Source organism: Macaca fascicularis, chromosome 8, assembly GCF_037993035.2.
Source record: "Macaca fascicularis isolate 582-1 chromosome 8, T2T-MFA8v1.1".
NCBI classification, from domain to species: Eukaryota; Metazoa; Chordata; class Mammalia; order Primates; family Cercopithecidae; genus Macaca; species Macaca fascicularis.
In genome coordinates this window covers 64435027-64453591 of record NC_088382.1, presented here as the reverse complement: position 1 = coordinate 64453591, position 18565 = coordinate 64435027, and the positions used below count along the sequence as shown (strand labels likewise).

Below are 18565 nucleotides of genomic sequence, written 5' to 3'. Positions count from 1 at the left end.
ATAGTGCATAATGAACATTTGTGTGCATGAGTCTTTATGGTAGAATGATTTTTTTTTTTTTTTTGAGGTACGTGCCTGTAGTCCCAGCTACTTGGGAGGCTGAAGTGGGAGAACCCCTTGAGCCCAGGAGGTCAAGGTTGCAGTGAGCTATGATTGTGCCACTGCACTCCAGCCTGGGTGACAGAGCAAGAGGAAGGAAGGAAGGAAGGAAGGAAGGAAGGAAGGAAGGAAGGAAGGAAGGAAGGAAGGAAGGAAGGAAGGGAGGGAGGGAGGGAGGGAGGGAGGTAGGTGCAGGGAAAAACAAGAAATCAATAAAATTGAAACCAGAAAAACAATAGAGAAAACCAAAGAAGCAAAAATCGGGTCTTTGAAAAAATCTATGAAAGTTACAAACTTATAACAAGACTGACAAAGAAAGAGAGAAGATATGAATTACTATATCAGGAATGAAACAGAATATCACTACAGACACTGCAGATATCAACAGGATAGTAAGTGAATACTATGAACAATTGTATAACCACAAATTTACCAACTTAGAGCAAATAGACCACTTCTTTGAAAATCACAAAATACCATTCAATATAAAAGAAATTATTTGAACAATCCTATGACTGTTGAAGAAATTGAATCTATAATTTAAAAACCTCCCAAAAAGGAAATCTCCAGGCACAGATGGCTTCACAGGAAAATTCTCTCAAACAATCCAAAAGGAAGTAACACCAATTCTACACAATCTCCTCCAAAAAATAGAAAAGACTTCCCAATTCATTTTATGAAACTAATATTACCCTGATCCAAAAACCAGACAAAGACAGTATAAAAAATAGTCTATTCAAACTCTTTGCCCATTTTTAAACTGAGTTATTTGTCCTCTCATTGTTGAGTTGTAAGTATCAGACGGTGACTTTGTATTAAGTTTTGAACTCAGGAAATAGAAATCCTCCAACTATTTTTTTCAAGATTGTGTTGGCTATTTGAGGATCCTTGTATTTCTATATGAATTTTAGGATCAAGCTGTCTTTTCTGCAAGAAAAAGCAATTGGCATTCTAATAGGGATTGCACTGAATCTCTAGACCAGGTGGGAAATACGAGATGGGAATGAATCATAAAAATATATATTTTACCAAAAGTAAGCTACAAATGTACTATCATTCCAATTTAAATTCCAATTCTTTTCAAACTGGATAAATATGACTTTAATTTTAAATAGGAGAATAAAAGTTAATTAATAGAAACATAAATTTAGGGAGAGGGGTACAGAGTCTTGCTCTGTCGCCCAGGCTAGAGTGCAGTGGCGCGATCTCAGCACACTGCAACCTCCACCTCCCGGGTTCAAGCAATTTTCCCGCCTCAGCCTCCCAAGTAGCTGTGACCAGGCACCTGCTACCACGCCCAGTTAATTTTTGTATTTTTAGTAGAGACAGGGTTTCACCACGTTGGCCAGGCTGGTCTGAAACCTCTGACCTCCAGCGATCTGCCTGCCTCGGCCTCCCAAAGTGCTGGGATTACAGGCACGAGCCACCGTAAATTTTAAAATAAGGCCGGGCGCGGTGGCTCAAGCCTGTAATCCCAGCACTTTGAGAGGCCGAGACGGGCGGATCACAAGGTCAGGAGTTCGAGACCATCCTGGCTAACACGGTGAAACCCCGTCTCTACTAAAAAATACAAAAAGCTAGCCGGGCGAGGTGGCTGGTGCCTGTAGTCCCAGCTACTCGGGAGGCTGAGGCAGGAGAATGGCATAAGCCCAGGAGGCGGAGCTTGCAGTGAGCTGAGATCTGGCCACTGCACTCCAGCCTGGGCGACAGAGCAAGACTCCGTCTCAAAAAAATAAATAAATAAAATAAAATAAAATAAGAATAGTAAATATGAGCCAGGCATGGTGGCAGCACCTGTGATCCCAGCTACCCAAGAGGCTGAGGCAAGAGGACTGCTTGAGCCCAGGAGCTCAAGGCCAGCCTGGCCAACTTAACAAGACCTTGTTCTCTGAAAAAAAAGAGGAAATATTAAAAACATTTTCAGGAATTAACAAATAAGGTACAGAAAAATATAGAGGATGCAGAATAAATCAAATACAAGTATGTATGAGAAAGTTAACATGTGACAAAAATGGTGTTTCAATTTAGTGGAAAACAAAACAAAACCCTAAACAAAAATACAGACCCCCAAGTTATATAACAAATAAAAATGATGTACACAAATTGGGAAAAAATTATCAATCATAATAGTAAAATCTAAGAAAAGATTATTTCATTTTTCATCAGTCTTATTGACCAAGCTTAACAAAATGATGTAAACTGGCTATGATAGATTACAAAAATGACCACAATATTTTGCAGTTTGTCCCATGAAGAGGTATAGCTTATTTTCCACCCCATGGATCTCGGCTTGACCAAGTGGCTTGCTTTGGCTAAAGGGTTATTAGCAAATGTTACCCAAATGCAGGCTTGAAAAGTACTGATGCAATGGAACTTGCATCTTCCAGTTCTTGGGAATCCATTGGCCACCAACAACATGCTGACTGGCAAATACAAATGACCCAGTTGTCTCCATCACCTCACCTAACAGCCAGTCAACTGTCAGACATGTGAGTGAGGTCACTGACCTCCAGCTGACTGTAAAACTGGGGCACTATGGTCAACATAGGTGAGCCATCCCATCCATCTGTGCCCTGCCTGAATTGCTGATCCATGGAATGGTGGGCAAATAAGTGGTTGTCGGTTTCAAACCATTAAGTTTTCAGACAGCTTGTTACACAGCACAAGTTAACCAATACATTGATGTTGGTGGGAGTGTGGAAAAGCCAACACTGTTGTCAACTACTGGTAGAGTGGAACTAGAGAGTAATCTGGCAATATCAATTTTTTTTTTTTTAAGACAGTCTCGCTCTGTGGCCCAGGCTGGAGTACAGTGGCACAATCTCGGCTCACTGCAAGCTCCACCTCCCGGGTCCACACCATTCTCCTGCCTCAGCCTCCGGAGTAGCTGGGACTACAGGCGCCCGCCACCACGCCCGGCTAATTTTTTTTTTTTTTTTTTTTTTTTTTTGTATTTTTAGTAGAGACAGGGGTTCACCATGTTAGTCAGGATGATCTCGATCTCCTGACCTCGTGATCCACCCGCATACCATTTGGCAGCAATTCCACCTCTGGAAATTCGTCTTATAAAAAATATGGACACATGCTCACAAAAATAAAAGAATGTTATGGAAAGCATTGTTCATATCATGAAAAAAAAATGGAGACAATTTATTTTCTTTTCTTTTTTCCTTTTTTGGAGACAGAGTCTTGCTCTGTCACCCAGGCTGGAGTGCAGTGGGGTGATCTCTGCTGACTGCAACCTCTGCCTCCTGGGTTCAAGTGATGCTCCTGCCTCAGCTTCCTGAGTAGCTGGAATGACAGGCACGTGCCACCATGCCTGGTTAATTTTTGTGTTTTTAGCAGAAATGGGGTTTCACCATGTTGGCGAGGCTGGTCTCAAAATCCTGGCTTCAAGTGATCCACCTGCCTCAGCCTCCCAAAGTGCTGAGATTATAGGGTGAGCCACCACACCTAGTCCATTTAAATTCTCATTTTAAAAAATTTTATTTTAGATTCAGAGGGTACACATGCAGGTTTGTTACGAGGGTATATTGTGTGACGCTGGGGTTTGGGCTTCTGTTGAACCCATCACCTGAATAGTGAACACAGTATCCATTAGGAAGTTTTTCAGCCCTTGCTCCCCTCCTTTCCCCATTTTGGAGTCCCCAGAGTCTATTGTTCCCATCTTTATGTCCATGTATACCCAAAGTTTAGCTACCACTTATAACTAAGGACATGTGACATTTGGTTTTCTGTTTCTGTGTTAATTTGCTTAGGATAACGGCCTCCAGCTGCATCCATGTTGCTATAAAGGACATGATTTTGTTCTTTTTTATTGCTGCATAGTATTCTGTGGTGTGTATGTTCCACATTTTCTTCATCCAATCCACCATTGATGGGAACCTATATTGATTCCATATGGAGACACCTTTAATATCCATTATTAGAGATTGGCCAAATAAGCAACAGCATAGCCCTGAAATAGAATACAATGAAGCATTTTAAAGAATTAAGTGGATCTACACAGTGGATATTAAGTAGTACCAAGCATTCTCTCTCAATTTTTCTAAAAATAAAATACCTAACCCTAAAAACCCAGGCTCACCCTAATGCAATACCTGGTCCCCCTACACACAATAATTGATTCAATGATAGGCATGTGACTTCCCCTGCATTTTTCTGGCTGGAGCTGGTGGAAGGCACACATCCTATCTAGCGATGAGGCTGGAACGAGCTGTCCCAGTGGGCCTGGAATGAGCTGTCCCAATGGATCCAGTATATTGGGGATCCACAGCCCAAGGGAATGAAGCCAACAGGCCAACAGAAGCTCAGAAGAGAAAAGAGGACTGCTCCACTTCCGGCCTGGCAAGAGCTCAGGGGATGACTTGAAACTGCTCACCCCACAATCGGCTGAGCTCACATGTGCAGGGGGTGGGGCCCTGTGTCTTCCCCCTCCACCTCCCCACTACACCAAGGTCCACATCAACCCTACAAAGTTCAACATCTACTTGGTGGTGTGTACGATACCCATGGTGGAGTGGGCAGCACTCTTGGAGGCAGCCAAGACCTTGGACCTGCTCGAGGTTTCCAAAGGGCTGATTCAGGGGTATGAGCATTACGAGAAATTGCCAAGGGAGATGCACCACATGCTGCTGGAGCTGGATGTGTTAGAGGACACCCTGCAATGCACAGAGTCTGGACATCAGTCCCACATCAGCCATGCTGAGTGATGAGGAAATGAAAGCTGACCATGCCAGGCACCAGTTTCTTGCTTTATGACCACGTGTATCTTTGTTGATGTAGACCCTGTTTACTAGTGCTGCCATGCGCATCCCCAGCCATTGACCCAAAGACAAACCAAACACAGTGTTCTGTAGCCCAGCAGTATGCATACATATTACCATTAAAGATTCAAAACAAAACAAAACAAAAAAAGCGAAAAGAAGACAAAGTCTACCTGCCCTTTCTGTGGCTTAATTACATAGCCAATACTTCCTTTATTTCTATTAGTCCAGTCAGAGTTGGGTTTCTTTCACACGCAAATAAAGAATCACTACAAACACAGTTCAGATGTAGTATTATATAAAGGAATTCAAAGGACTAACTGTAGATGTTTGTTTCTTACAATGGGTGTTATGCTATTACACTGTGTGATTTTGAATGTCTTTTTTTTTTTTTTTAAGATAGAGTCTTGTTCTGTCACTCAGGCTGGAGTGCAGTGGCACGATCTCTACTCACTGCAACCTCTGCCTCCCAGGTTCAAGAGATTCTCCAGCCTCAGCCTCTCAAATAGCTGGGATTACAGGCTAATTTTCATATTTTCAGTGGAGACGAGGGGTTTCTCTATGCTGGCCAGGCTGGTCTCGAACTCCTGACCTCAGGTGATTCACCCACCTTGGCCTCCCAAAGTGCTGGGATTTTTTTTACAGGTGCAAGCCACCACACCCAGTCCTTGAATGTCTTATAAATTACATAATAAATAATTGTACGTTAAATAATTTCTGAAAAGGAAGACAGGCTGGGCATGGTGGCTCACGCCTGTAATCCCAGCACTTTGGGAGGCCAAGGTGGTTGGATCACTTGAGCTCAGGAGTTCAAGACCAGCCTGGTCAAGATAGTGAAGCCCGCCTCTACTACAAATACAAAAATTACCTGGGCGTGGTAGTGCGCGCCTGTAGTCCCAGCTACTCAGGAGGCTGAGGCAGGAGAATCGCTTGAACCTGGGAGGCAATAGCAGTGAGCCGAGATCGTGTCACTGCGCTCCAGCCTGGGCAACAGAGCAGGACTCCATCTCAAAAAAAAAAAAAAGGAAGACAGATGTTTCAGGGAATGCAATAAAGGAGAGTTGAACTCTGGTTTCTGAATTGATGTCTAAGAATTGAATCTGAAAGAAAAAGGAATTTGAGGGGAAGTGGCAGGGCTGGGAGAAGGGCCGTAGGGGCGATCTTACTACCTTCCAGAGTGCATGGATTTTCCTGGTGTAGAGTGGGCACCATGCAAAGTGACCAGGCCCTAGTCATCTCGCCAGTGCATCACAGAGAAAACTGCCTTCCAGGTGAGGGCGCCTGAGCACAGAGCTGTGGGCTTGCTGCCCAGAATGGGCAAGTGGATGTGGAAGTGGCCAGCCGCAGCCCATCTCCCAGGAAGAAGGCTGGGGGCCACCACCCCCAGCACCTTCTAAAGCATCCCATGTGGCCCATGAGAGAGTTGGACCCTGCCACATAGGGGATCTTAATCCAGTAAATGACCTGCAGAGAAGCACCAGAGATAAGCATAGCAGCGGTCACCAGGTAAGCAAAATGACCCTTGTCCCTTTCCCTCTCCTGCCTCCACACCCCAGTCTAACACACACACAGCAGGAGCCTACCTTAGAGAGGGAGGGGAGAAGGGCTATCTGTAAGGCAGGGTGTCCTTCCTCCTCCACGGCTGGTAGATAGAGTCCCAGTTTAAACCTTTAGGGAAGGGAATAAAAGAGATAAGATTTAAACTATGATTGAGGTTTTACAGCAAATTGACTTTTTGCATTCTAAGTTTTCAAATAAATACAGTTAGATTTTAACAAATAAAAGTAAAAAGTAATAAAATCTTCCCAAGGAATCATTAAAGAGCAAGACAGGGAGATTTAAGAGAGCATGGTTAAATCCATACTTCGAGAAGAAAACCATTTTGTGTTTCTGTCCCAGTGAATTATGACTGCCCAGGAAGGTGGTCACTCGGAGGCTCAGGCTGCATTGCTCGGTACAGAATTGGGCTGGTGGGGCAGAAGCTTGCTTCTTCCTCATCAGCTGCTCCCCAGTTCCCATGGAAATATCAGGTCAGAGGAACTCAGGTACACAGGTCTCCCAATACCATCATTCAGGCAGGCACTGTGCAAATATTTCCAATCCTTACAGTGACTCTGCAGATAGTTATTTAATATAATTACCCGCATTTTACAGGGAGGAAACAGACCTTCCGAGTGGTTGGGGCTGGCCCCAGGTCACAGACCCAGCTAAGGGGCTGTCAGAATGAGGGGCCCAGTTCTGTCACCTGTGCAGCGTCTGCCCTGCCCGAGTATGCTACTTGCACGAACTCTCGCCAGAGCCCCTTAGACACCCCTGCTCCAGTCGCTCAGGCTGCTGTCCAGGGCACCCAGAATGCGAGGTGCTCCCATTTCTCCCCATTTGAGGCGGCCCTTTGCCCACCTTCGCTGGTGGATATTTCAAGTCCAGCCTCTTCCATCATATTCCTTCCCACGGTTCGGACTCCCACTGATCTTTCTGCTTTCAAATCTTCAAATCTCAAGACCCCGAATCCAGTGTGTTTGATGTGATCGTGAAGGGGCAGAGGAAGCTCTTCTCCAGGAACCCCTGAAGTTAAAAAACAGCCTCCAGCCCGGCCTGAGGGAGGAAGCAGGGTGGATTAGCTAGAAAGGATGTTGACCCCCAAGGGTCAGACAGAGGAGGGGCCCTGTGGGCAGCGGGAAGTGAAAACAGGGAGTGCCTGGAAGAGATTGTTCATGCATTCAACTGGGGCCAAACTGCATGAGTAACGGGAGTGGGTGTGCTGGCCCACGCTATATATAACCGCACCTGGAGACTCCCCCACAGCACAGAGCCCGTGTGCCTTTGGATGGTCCTGGGGTGTATGATTCGGCAAAAGCCCAAGTGAGATAGCCCAGAAAGAAAAGGTGAGGAAAGGGAGGCAGAAAGCCCTATCTTCCTCTTTTTTGATTCTCCTGAGTGGAGTCAGTGGAACGGGATGTAGGATCCACTTGGAAAGAGGAAGGCCTCCCTTCCTCTGCAAACGTGGACATCGCAGCCGCCGCTGGTAATAAACTTCCGAGAGAGAACTGACTCCAGCTTCACACCAGCATTGGCTGCAGAGGGTCTGAGGATGCTCCCGGCATTCATTGACTGGTGAACTCGGGTTCTGTCCTTGAAGGTCGTTGGGCGGCTCTATCTCTCCCCAAGTAGGGGGCGCATCCTGCAGGGTCTGTGTGCCCTGTTTTTGGAGATCACTGGACTTCTCTGGAGGAGGAGGGCTCCAGGAGGACCCCAGCATGCATGCTTCCAGCACCCCAGGTGCATCCCCCCTCCTCTAGTGGGAAATTCTGGGAAAGCCAGCCACCTTCTGAAGTTCCATTATATCTTGGGTGATAGTGGTCCTCTTGACATTGGGTGTTGTCCTTGTGCTGTCAGGTAGACAAGGTGGCCCTAATGCTCAATGATAGGATAAGGGAAGGTTCTAGTGTCTGGGGGAGGGGAGAGGAAGGTCAAGTGTGGGAAGTCAGGCATCCCTTCAGGCTGAGCAGAAGTGTAATTGATGCCGGATGAATGGGGCTTTGCCTCAAGGTATCAATATGGAGCTGTTTGGCAGAATATTTTTGAATAATGATTTTTGAAGTTTGGCACCCAGTGATCAAGAGCAATTAATTCTAAGGTGAAGTTCTCAGGAGGAGTGCATTGTTGAAATCACTTATCTGTAAAGCCTGCTATCCATTACAGAGTAGATAAGAGATGCTGTCTACCTTGGCCTTGAGCTGGTAGCAACAGTTCCACTATTGCCTCTAGCAAAGTTTCAGAACTCTAGGTCTTTTACTCCTAAACTAAAAAAAAAAAAAAAAAATTCCAGCTTTCAGAGGGATGTGTAAGGCTTCCTTTTATCACTAGGAAACTCTGCCCTTTTTCCTCAGTATTTTCCTGTTTCTCCGTTGCTCTGTTTTGCATTTCAGTGCCGTATCCTTGTGTTCTTTTTTACCTCCCCCTCCTGAATGATTTCTTCAAATCCACTCCCACTAGACTTGCCTTCCCCTCTGGGTGGACTCACTGGTGGGCATCTCATGAACCATGTACAGAGAGGATCACAGTCTTGCTCCCCTGCCCCACCACGGGGGGTTTCAGCATCCACGTCCCTAAGCTCCACAACTCCAGTGACTGTCACCCCCTCAGCAGCCCACCCTGCACATTTTGGTCACCCTTACCTACTCGTCTCTGAAATTCCCCTCTGCTACTTTCTCCTCTCATCCCAGGTTCTCCCTCCCTTTTTCCCAAGCTCTCTTCAGATCTCACTTCCTCCATATGGAACTCAGAACTCTCGAACCCCAGTCTCACCAGCACTCTCTGGCCCTCTTGTCTGCCTTCACCCCTGCTGCTAAAAGCACAGCCTTGGATGAATCCTGTCGTCTCATCTCTGTCTACAGGGGAGCTTCTGCGCACAAGAGCCTGAAGAGGGATGCCGATTGATGAACTCGCCTTTATCAGGGCCTTCAATGGTGCGGAACAGAGCTTGCTGCTCTTCTCGGGCCCACCCCTGCCAATGCCCCTGCCCCTCCCAACACGCACCACTGTGCCCTTTCAGGTCTTCACCCCACTCTGATTTTACAAAGAAAACAGAAGGGAGCCCTCTCAGCTCCTCCACTATCTCATTCCCAAATCCCTGAACCTCAACCCAGAAAAACCTTCCCCACCCCATCTCCCACTCACCTTCCTCATTGGGTTCTCTCCTCCTTCAAGGCCTCACACACACATTAGCACTTTCTGGAGGCCTTCCTCTTCCATGGTAATGCTCAGTTACTGTCAGCCATTATTACGTTTATCCCATGCCCCTTTACAAGGAATCCACCACTCTGCCTTTTGCCAAAGCATAGTTTTTATACTTTTCATTGCATTGAACACACCATTACAATTATTTGTCTATATACCTTTCCCTTCTACAGGATGACAAGCTCCTTTAGGACAGGGAATGTATGTGTCTTATCTTTGAAGACAATGTACAGTGTCTGGCATGTAATAGATATTCAATAAATATTTGATGAAATAAATACCTAAATAAGTAGCTGACTTCTCAGGTAGCTCTGTGATATCAATATGTTCATCTATTTATGGCAGCAATTAGCATCACTTCAAGAGATTTTAAAACTGAAACACCCTGACTGCAGGCAAAACCAATTAAGTAAGAATCTCAAGGGGCCAGACCAAGCCTCAGTCTTTTTTTTTTTTTTTTTTGAGACGGAGTCTTGCTCTGTCGCCCGGGCTGGAGTGCAGTGGCCAGATCTCAGCTCACTGCAAGCTCCGCCTCCCAGGTTCACGCCATTCTCCTGCCTCAGCCTCCCGAGTAGCTGGGACTACAGGCGCCCGCCACCACGCCCAGCTAGTTTTTTGTATTTTTTAGTAGAGACGGGGTTTCACCGTGTTAGCCAGGATGGTCTCGATCTCCTGACCTCGTGATCCGCCCATCTCGGCCTCCCAAAGTGCTGGGATTACAGGCTTGAGCCACCGCGCCCGGCCGCCTCAGTCTTTTTTTTAAAGCTTCCACTGATTGCAGTGTGCAACCTTCTTTGAGAATCACTGGTTTATAGAAGGTAGAAACTCAGTATCTAATTCAATATGTTGTGTTACAGCAAGAGCCTGACTCTAATCTAGTAAGAAAGACAAGCAAACCAGAGACAGATTCTTGAAATGATGAGCAATAACAAATTTGGCAGTGAGGCCAGTGGAAATGCATTGAGGAAGCGGGGATTGCTTGCCGCCTGCCAACAGGGTGTCTGTGTTGTCAGCTCACGTCAGTCTCGTCAGTCTCCATGCAACTAGATCATTGATAAGACTTTGGAGAAAAGAAAGAGGACCCTGGTGAGTCAGGAGGACAGGCTGTGTCGAGGTAAGAAGCAGAGGAGAAATGACAGAAGATTCTCATCTAGTGACTTTTCTGAAATGACTCGTGTCCGTTCCTGAACTTCAAGTGTTTTCGATTAAGAATGGTCCCTAAGGCGAGGCATGGTGGCTCACACCTGTAGTCCCAGCACTTTGGGAGGCTGAGGAGGGCGGATCACCTGAGGTTGGGAGTTCGAGACTAGCCTGATCAACATGGAGAAACCCGTCACTACTAAAAATACAAAACTAGCCAGGCGTGGTGGCAGCGTGCACCTGTAATCCCAGCTACTCAGGAGGCTGAGGCAGGAGAATAGCTTGAACCTGGGAGGCGGAGGTTGCAGTGAGCCGAGATTACACCATTGCACTCCAGCCTCGGTAAAAAGAGCGAAACTCTGTCTCAAAAAAAGAAAAAAAAAAAAGAAAAAGAAAGAATAAAAGGAAGAAAGGTCCCTATGAAGTAAGTGTAGATCAGGGCTTTGCTCTCTGAATGTGATCCATCAGCCTAGCCTGGGAACTTGCTAGAAGTACAGAATCTTGGAACTTCATTTTAGCAAGATGCCCAGGAGATCTGCATGCACATTCATTTGAGAAGTACTGTTCTGGACCAATCTAAAGCAGAAGTGCAGAGATGGTCTGAGATTCGGCATTCCTGGATGATCTCCTGCAATGCAAATGCCAGTGGTCCAAGGAGACTCCATATTTGGTATTTCCTTGTGCCAGCCAGTGGCATTAGCAATCACTGCTCCAGCCTGCCCTGTCCCCTGGTTATCTGTTATGAATCCCTTTGTTTCAAGTGAGAGGAAAACAAACTCACAGTAAATGAACTGAATTTGCTCACATAACTGAAGTAGTCAGAGGTACAGCTCACCCCCTGGGAGTCTTGATATTGTCACCTGGGATCCAGGTTCTCTGTGTCCTTGTTTGGCTTTGTGTCCATTCTCCACTGGTAATCTCCTGGCCTAACTCTCATTAAAATGGCTGCAAAAAAAAAAAAAAAAAAAGGCTGCATTGGTTATGGACCATCACCCTCACTGTGTCCAAGGAGGGCTGCTTCCAGTCACTCTCTTATTTGTTTATTTATTTATTTATTTATTTTGAGATGGAGTCTCTCTCTGTTCCCCAGGCTGGAATGCAATGGCGTGATCTCGGCTCACTGCAACCTCCGCCTCCTGGGTTCAAGTAATTCTCCTGCCTCAGCCTCCAGAGTAGCTGGGATTATAGGTGCCCACCACCACACCCAGCTAATTTTTGTGTTTTTAGTAGAGAGGGGGTTTCTCCATGTTGGTCAGGCTGGTCTCAAACTCCTGACCTCAGGTGATCCACCCGCCTTCTAAGTCACATCTGTCCTTTAACTGGATAACAGTGGGGGTTGGGGGGATGGGCAATGCCAACAAGCTGGAGACATGCAGGCCTCACCCGAGTGACCTCCACCCAGACCTCATGACTGACCATGCTGAAAGGGCAAGTACCCCAAAGAAAAACCAAAGTTCTTCTGGGGAGACAGCAACAACTGCCATGGTCACATCCCATCTGAGAGGACAAACAGGGAGCGCTGTCCCCAATTCTTAAGATGCAATACAGTGCTGGTCACCAGTTCTTAAACAGCAATACAGTGCTGGTCATGTGGGTTTTACCATATTTCTGTTTTTTTGAGATGGAATTACGATCTTGTTGCCCAGGCTGGAGTACAATGGTGCCATCTCAGCTCACCACAACCTCTGCCTCCCAGGTTCAAGAGATTCTCTGGCCTCGGCCTCCCAAGTAGCTGGGATTATAGGTATGTGCCACCACGCCCAGCTAATTTTGTATTTTTAGCAGAGACAGGGTTTCTCCATGTTGGTCAGGCTTGCCTCCCAAAGTGCTGGGATTACAGGCATGAGCCACTGCACCCGGCCTATGGTATTTCACTTCAAAATTTATTTAACATGAATCCAGGGAGTAGAGTTGCACCTTTGATCACAAACATGCTTCCTGAAAAACTAATTTTAGAAATCCTCTACAGAAATCATTCACCCTACATCCACATCCCTGATTCCAGGGAAAAGCACTCAAACATTACAAGGCTCTTTTGCAAACCATAGCTAATTTTTGGTCTGAAAGTAGCCAAGCTCATTCAAAGTCTTAAGTAAGTAGTATGAAAAAGAGCAAGATATACACTCTACGTTTATCATGGAGAATGGCATTTATTAATCCATTTTATTAGCTCATTCCACAGGTACTAATCTACCCCAACCTTTGAAAAGCCTCCTCAGAAACTAATATTTCAAACTTCTAACATTTAAGGGACAAAACACAAGCTCCTAAGAGGGTGTCACCCAACCTTTCTAGGAAGTAAGGTCAACCAGAGAAAGTAGGGGAGGAGCGTTCCACCCGACAATGTTATATTGTTACTCATATTTTCTTGGATCCCCACCTGGGCCACAAAGTTCTTGAGAATGAGAAGAGCAGCAGCTAAGATTCCCTCCTCCCATCCCTGACACCCCACACCCATAGTATGGCGGTGCTCTGCTAAACGGCCTCCCATGGAGCTGCTTAAAGGGAAGCCTGGCCCTTTCCACCTGGGTGTCCCCCAGCATATGCCCTCTCCCCCCCCCCGCCCCGCCATTCTCCGGGTGCCTGCGCCCACAGGTCCCCTGTCCTCTAGTTTGGGGGTCAGGTTTGGCCAGGAAACCAGGTGGGCAACAGGATTTTCTCCAGGATTTATTTCCTGGTCCCATCCTTCTGGGCCACAATCAGCAGTAGCTTCTTTTTTTTTTTTTTTTTTTTTTTGAGATGGAGTCTCGCTCTGTCGCCCAGGCTGGAGTGCAGTGATGCGATCTCAGCTCGCTGCAAGCTCCGCCTCCCGAGTCCACGCCATTCTCCTTCCTCAGCCTCCCGAGTAGCTGGGACTACAGGCGCCCGCCACCACGCCTGGCTAGTTTTTTTGTATTTTTTTAGTAGATACGGGGTTTCACCATGTTAGCCAGGATGGTCTCGATCTCCTGACCTCGTGATCCGCCCGTCTCGGCCTCCCAAAGTGCTGGGATTACAGGCTTGAGCCACCGCGCCCAGCCAGCAGTAGCTTCAAGGTCAGAGCTCCTGGCTGGCAGAACTCCTAAAGCCTCAGTCATCGTGGGCCCCAGGGACTGCTTTGCCATCATCCCAGTCAGGCCTGATGAGTGCAGCTTTGAGCGCCTGGGGCCCTGGATGCTTCTAGTCCCGAGATGGATTCACATATATAGACCATTCATGATCTTTCTTCGGGCACCCTTTAAGTATGTTAGCTGTTTCCTGCTGGGCCCTGAATAACACATACACATTTAATTTTGCAGAATATAAAATCTACATACACACTTACTTTTTTAAGAAAACCTTTATTTTTCAAATTTACAACATGTCAATAACCAAGAACTTTAGAAATAATGACTTAAAATGTAGAAGATACTGAATAATTGTTAGTAAAATGTTTAAAACTAGTTGGAAGAAGACTACTTTTGGAGGAAAAAAAGCGATTTCTGCCACTGCCCATTAATTTTCCACTTTTAAAATAATCAAACTTTAATGCAAAAAATAATGTGCATAAGTAGAAAATGGAAATAGATTGTCTTTGCATATGCTTAAGCTGAGCACATTTTTCATTGCCTCCTTTGAGACGTTAACAATATTAAACACTGTCTTTACTGGAAAGTTCCCTCTGAGAAAGACAGGGGTATTTCCTACATTCTGACAGTCTTCGTAACACATGGTAAACTCGTAACGCAACTCAGAGGCCTGAGCAGTGAGGTTAAAGTCGGCCAGGGCGCCTGGGCTGTTCCCAGGAGACTCGACTGGCTGCGTGGGGTCAGCGCCGTCAGGCACGGCGCGTCTTCGGAGGCTGCGTCAGCTGCCCCGGCGCGGCGGGTGCTGCTGCGGCTGCTGCATCTGGAAGCCGCGCGCGCCGCCCGCCCGGGGCGAACCCATCGCCCACAGTTCACGTGCGCGGCGCCGGGGGTCGCCAGTAGGCCCGGCGATGCGGGGGCTGCGGGCTTGCAGTAGAGACCCCTAGGTGCCGGACAGGCCTGGGGCAGCGCGGGGCGAGGAAGGCGGGGTCCGGCTCCACGCGGTCAAACCGGGACGTAGGGCGTGGGCAGCTGTGGCGGTGGAGCCGGATTACGACCAGAGCCGTGTGCGGGGCAGCGACCCGCAGGAGGGAAAGCCCTGCGCGGGGAAGGGCAAGCCCAGACCGCTCAAGGCTACGCGGCCGCCTACGGTTGGGGGCTGGTCCTGGTCGCTGGCCTGATCCCGAAAGATGCCCGCGCTGCGCCGCCTCCTGGAGGAAGGCAGCTCCTCCTCTCGCGCCCACCTCGCTGGGTACCCAGTTGTTTCCCAAACTCACAAAGCGCAGACATCTTCCAAGAGGACAGGAAGCCTGCAAAGAAGAGCCCCACACACTTTTATCACCCAGACGACACAGTGTGAGAGTGTAAGTTCACATTAACCATGACGCCAGAGCAGCGACCCCATCAGCCTACGTTTATCGGGGCAGATCTCACCTCCTGGAGAGAATCAGCTTCTTAGGTCTCAGCCTTACGACAGAAGGGTCCGGGAAATGCCAATAAGCCATCCACGCAGATCAGCACCTGCCCAGGTAAGCAGGCAACGAGGGACAATGCTCCAGGAGGAAGTAACCCACCCAGAGTTTTCTATGCACCTCTCTCTGCCAGCACCCCTGAGATACAGAAAGCACCGGTCTTGTAAAACATTGTAATTATGGTGTGCACAATTTTTACTCCTTTTCTTATGGAGTGAAACGTGCTCCCCAGTAAGTCTACATTTAAGTACAGGTACTATCTGTTCTGTGCATAAACTCAATTTGCACATGTGTGAGGGGGGTCTCAGGGCTCAGACTGTACACGATGTAAAAGATTAAGTCACAAACTGACACTGGACTGGAGATGGGACAAGTGGGACTGACCCCACGGAAGAGTGGAGAAGACCATCAACCGGTAAATCGAAGTCCATCTTCTAGGAATAAAAGACCGCCAAATGTATACAGTTAACTGAAAATGCAAGTTTCAGAATAGTAGGGAAATGCGATCCCATGGGGGGTTGCGGGGAGAAACTCCTTTGTATGACTGTAGATAGAAAATGTGTGCGGCTGGGCGCAGTGGCTCACGCCTGTAATCCCAGAACTTTGGGAGGCCGAGTTGGGCAGATCGCCTGAGGTCAGGAGTTCCAGACCATCCTGGTCAACGTAGTGAAATACCGTCTCTACTAAAAATTCAAAAAGTAGCTGGGCCTCGTGTTGGGCGCCTGTAATCCGAGCTACTCGGGAGGCTGAGGTAGAATTGCTTGAACACAGGAGAGGGAGGTTGCAGTGAGCCGAGATTGCACCACTGCACTCCAGCCTGGCGACAGAGCCAGACTCTATCTCAAAAAAAAAAGAAAGAAAGAAAATGTGCTCAAGGGAACACAGGACATGTATCTGAATATCTGAAGTTGGGACTGGAGCAGGGAAACTGTTTTCATATGCTGCTTATATTTTTATGAAATAAGTAAGTTTTAAATAAAGCTATAATGCAGAATATAAAGGGTTTTTACACTGGTTTGATTAAAATAAACTCGGGCCATTTTATTCCTTCTCTTAAAAGCAAAAAACAGGCCGGGTGCGGTGGCTAACACCTGTAATCCCAACACTTTGGGTGGCCAAGGCGGGGGGATCACTTGTAGTCAGGAGTTCAAGACCAGACTGGCCAACATAGCGAAACCACCTGTCTACTAAAAACTAAAACAATTAGCCGGGAGTGGTGGCACGCGCCAGTAATCCCAACTGCTTGGGAGGCTGGGACAGGAGAATCGCTTGAAACCGGGAGGCAGAGGTTGCAATGAGCCGAGATGGCGCCACTGCACTCCAGCCTGGGCGACAGAGCTAGAGGTCCATCTCAAAAAATAAATAAACAAACTCTGGCCATGTTATTCCTTGTCTTAAAAGCAAAAAGCAAGCCAGGCGCGGTGGCACATGCCTATAATCCCAGAATTTTGGGAGGCAGAGGCAGGAGGATCGCTTGGGTCCAGGAGGTCCAGGTTGCAGTGAGCTGGGATGTACCACTGCACTCCAGCTTGGGCAACAGAGATACCTTGTCTCAAAAAATAAACAGACAGAAAAGCCGCTCCCTATTAACTTCAAAAGACTCTGGAAATTTAACTCCAAGTGTCCACAGGTAGAGGCCATCCTCTCCCAAACTTCAGCAACAAAAAAGAGCTCTAGATTGCAAACTGGCTAGCCTGAAATTCTAAAGCTTTAGGTGGTTTCCTAAAAGGCCGTTAAATGCATTTCCAGCTCCATTTGTGGCGAGCAGTTTGAATCTGTAATAACTCAGCACCCATCTCTCAATTCCTTATTCAATAAATGAACAAGGAATACAAGTTTTTTTTTTCTTTTAACTTGGAATAGGGGCACTCTTTTTAACTTGGAATAGGGTTGTTTTGTTTTATTTTCTTTTGTTTTGTTTTGTTTTTGCAGAACCTGGCCTAATCAGGCGGCACATTAAAACCTTTGTCCCAAGACTGCAAAATTTTGTTTTATTTATACCTGGATATAATTAGCAATTTGGTTTTGAACCTTTTTATTTAATGTCATCTCCAGCTCCCTGGACGAGTCTGCACTTGCCGGTCAAGTTTCCCTAAAAGGAAACACTAAATATGAGAATCGCTATATGCAAGAGAGTTCTCCGAGGTAGAGCCACCGACCGGCTAGTGAGGATGTTCGCGGAGCCCGGCGTCTCCCCGCGTAGAAAATCAGCCCTCCCACGTCCGGGGCTCCCGGCGCCTCGGTTCCCTGCGCTCCGCCTCCCCCGGCGTCGGGCGCAACTGGGCGTCAAGCTGGGCGGGGGTCCCTTGCCAGCCTCTGGCGCTCGACCTTCGCCCCACCTAGGAGGCGCCGGATGCGAGACTCGCCCTTGGCTGGGCCGGCGACCCCGGCCGGCGCCTCGCCCTTCACCTTCAAGTCCCCGAGGGAGCTCGGCAACTCGGCCCAAGGACAGGGGCCCTGCCCGGCCGTCACCGCTGGCAGCGCGCTCCCGGTCTGGCTCTGGTAGTCACTGGCGTATCCCGCATCCGGGCTGCTCGTGGCGCTCCAGGCCTGCCCCACGCCCCTAAGCCCTCCGCCAGACGCGGAGGGAAAGAAGGTGGGGAGCGAGGCACGGAGATGCCCAGAAGGCTGCGCGTGTCTCGGAGGCCGAACCCGCCACCCGCGTTCCGGGCCAGTCCCAGCCCCCGGTTATCCCCGCCGATCCAGCGACACTGCGGGCGCCCCCGGACCGCGGGACCTCTTCTGAGACCATGTGGCCCACGGAGAACCTAAGCTCCCGCCGCCGGGCTCCACCTGAACGGCGGAGAACTCGGGCGCCGAGCATCGCCCGATCCCTACCCAGCAGCGAACGGCTACAGGGTTTGATTTTCCCCTCCACAGGAAAGAACGTGCAGATACACAAATGCCCTCTCCTTCCCTCCTCAGAGGAAAGCCTGCCCCAGAGGTCGCGCTGGGACCTTCCGAAGCCTTGGCGCGGTAGGCAGGCACCTGAGCCAGTGCACCGAGAAGGTGCATTCTCACCTTGGAGTTACCGTGGCTTAGGCCGAGTACACTAGCACTTTCATCTAGCGCCAGGCGGGCCCCGGCACAAAGCTAAGGGCTCAAAACTCCTCGATGCGGGCGTGCGATGTCGCGGTCTCTTCTTCTTGAGGACAGCGGTGGCCGCATGGGTTCGGGCCAAGCTGGCCGAGCTTTCCTAGCCCCACTCCCCCATCAGACCTAGGATCTTTTACCTTTTAAGTTAAAGTGAATCCGGAGCTTTGTTAATGCTCCCTAATGTAGCTGCGGGAGGAGTGTAGGTCCC

General features: G+C 48.2%; 2 long non-coding RNA genes across 2 annotated transcripts; both read right to left on the bottom strand.

Annotated features, from left to right (window-relative positions):
• Positions 1–3569: 3569 nt before the first annotated feature.
• LOC141407501 (uncharacterized) lies at positions 3570–7479 on the bottom strand. The gene is made up of 2 exons (XR_012416879.1): positions 5734–7479; positions 3570–4057 (listed from the first exon to the last, which is right to left on the bottom strand). It is a non-coding gene; the product is annotated as an uncharacterized lncRNA (long non-coding RNA).
• A 7113-nt stretch (positions 7480–14592) lies between these two features.
• On the bottom strand, positions 14593–18565 carry LOC141407412 (uncharacterized). Its single transcript, XR_012416431.1, has 2 exons — positions 18283–18565; positions 14593–15099 (listed from the first exon to the last, which is right to left on the bottom strand). It is a non-coding gene; the product is annotated as an uncharacterized lncRNA (long non-coding RNA).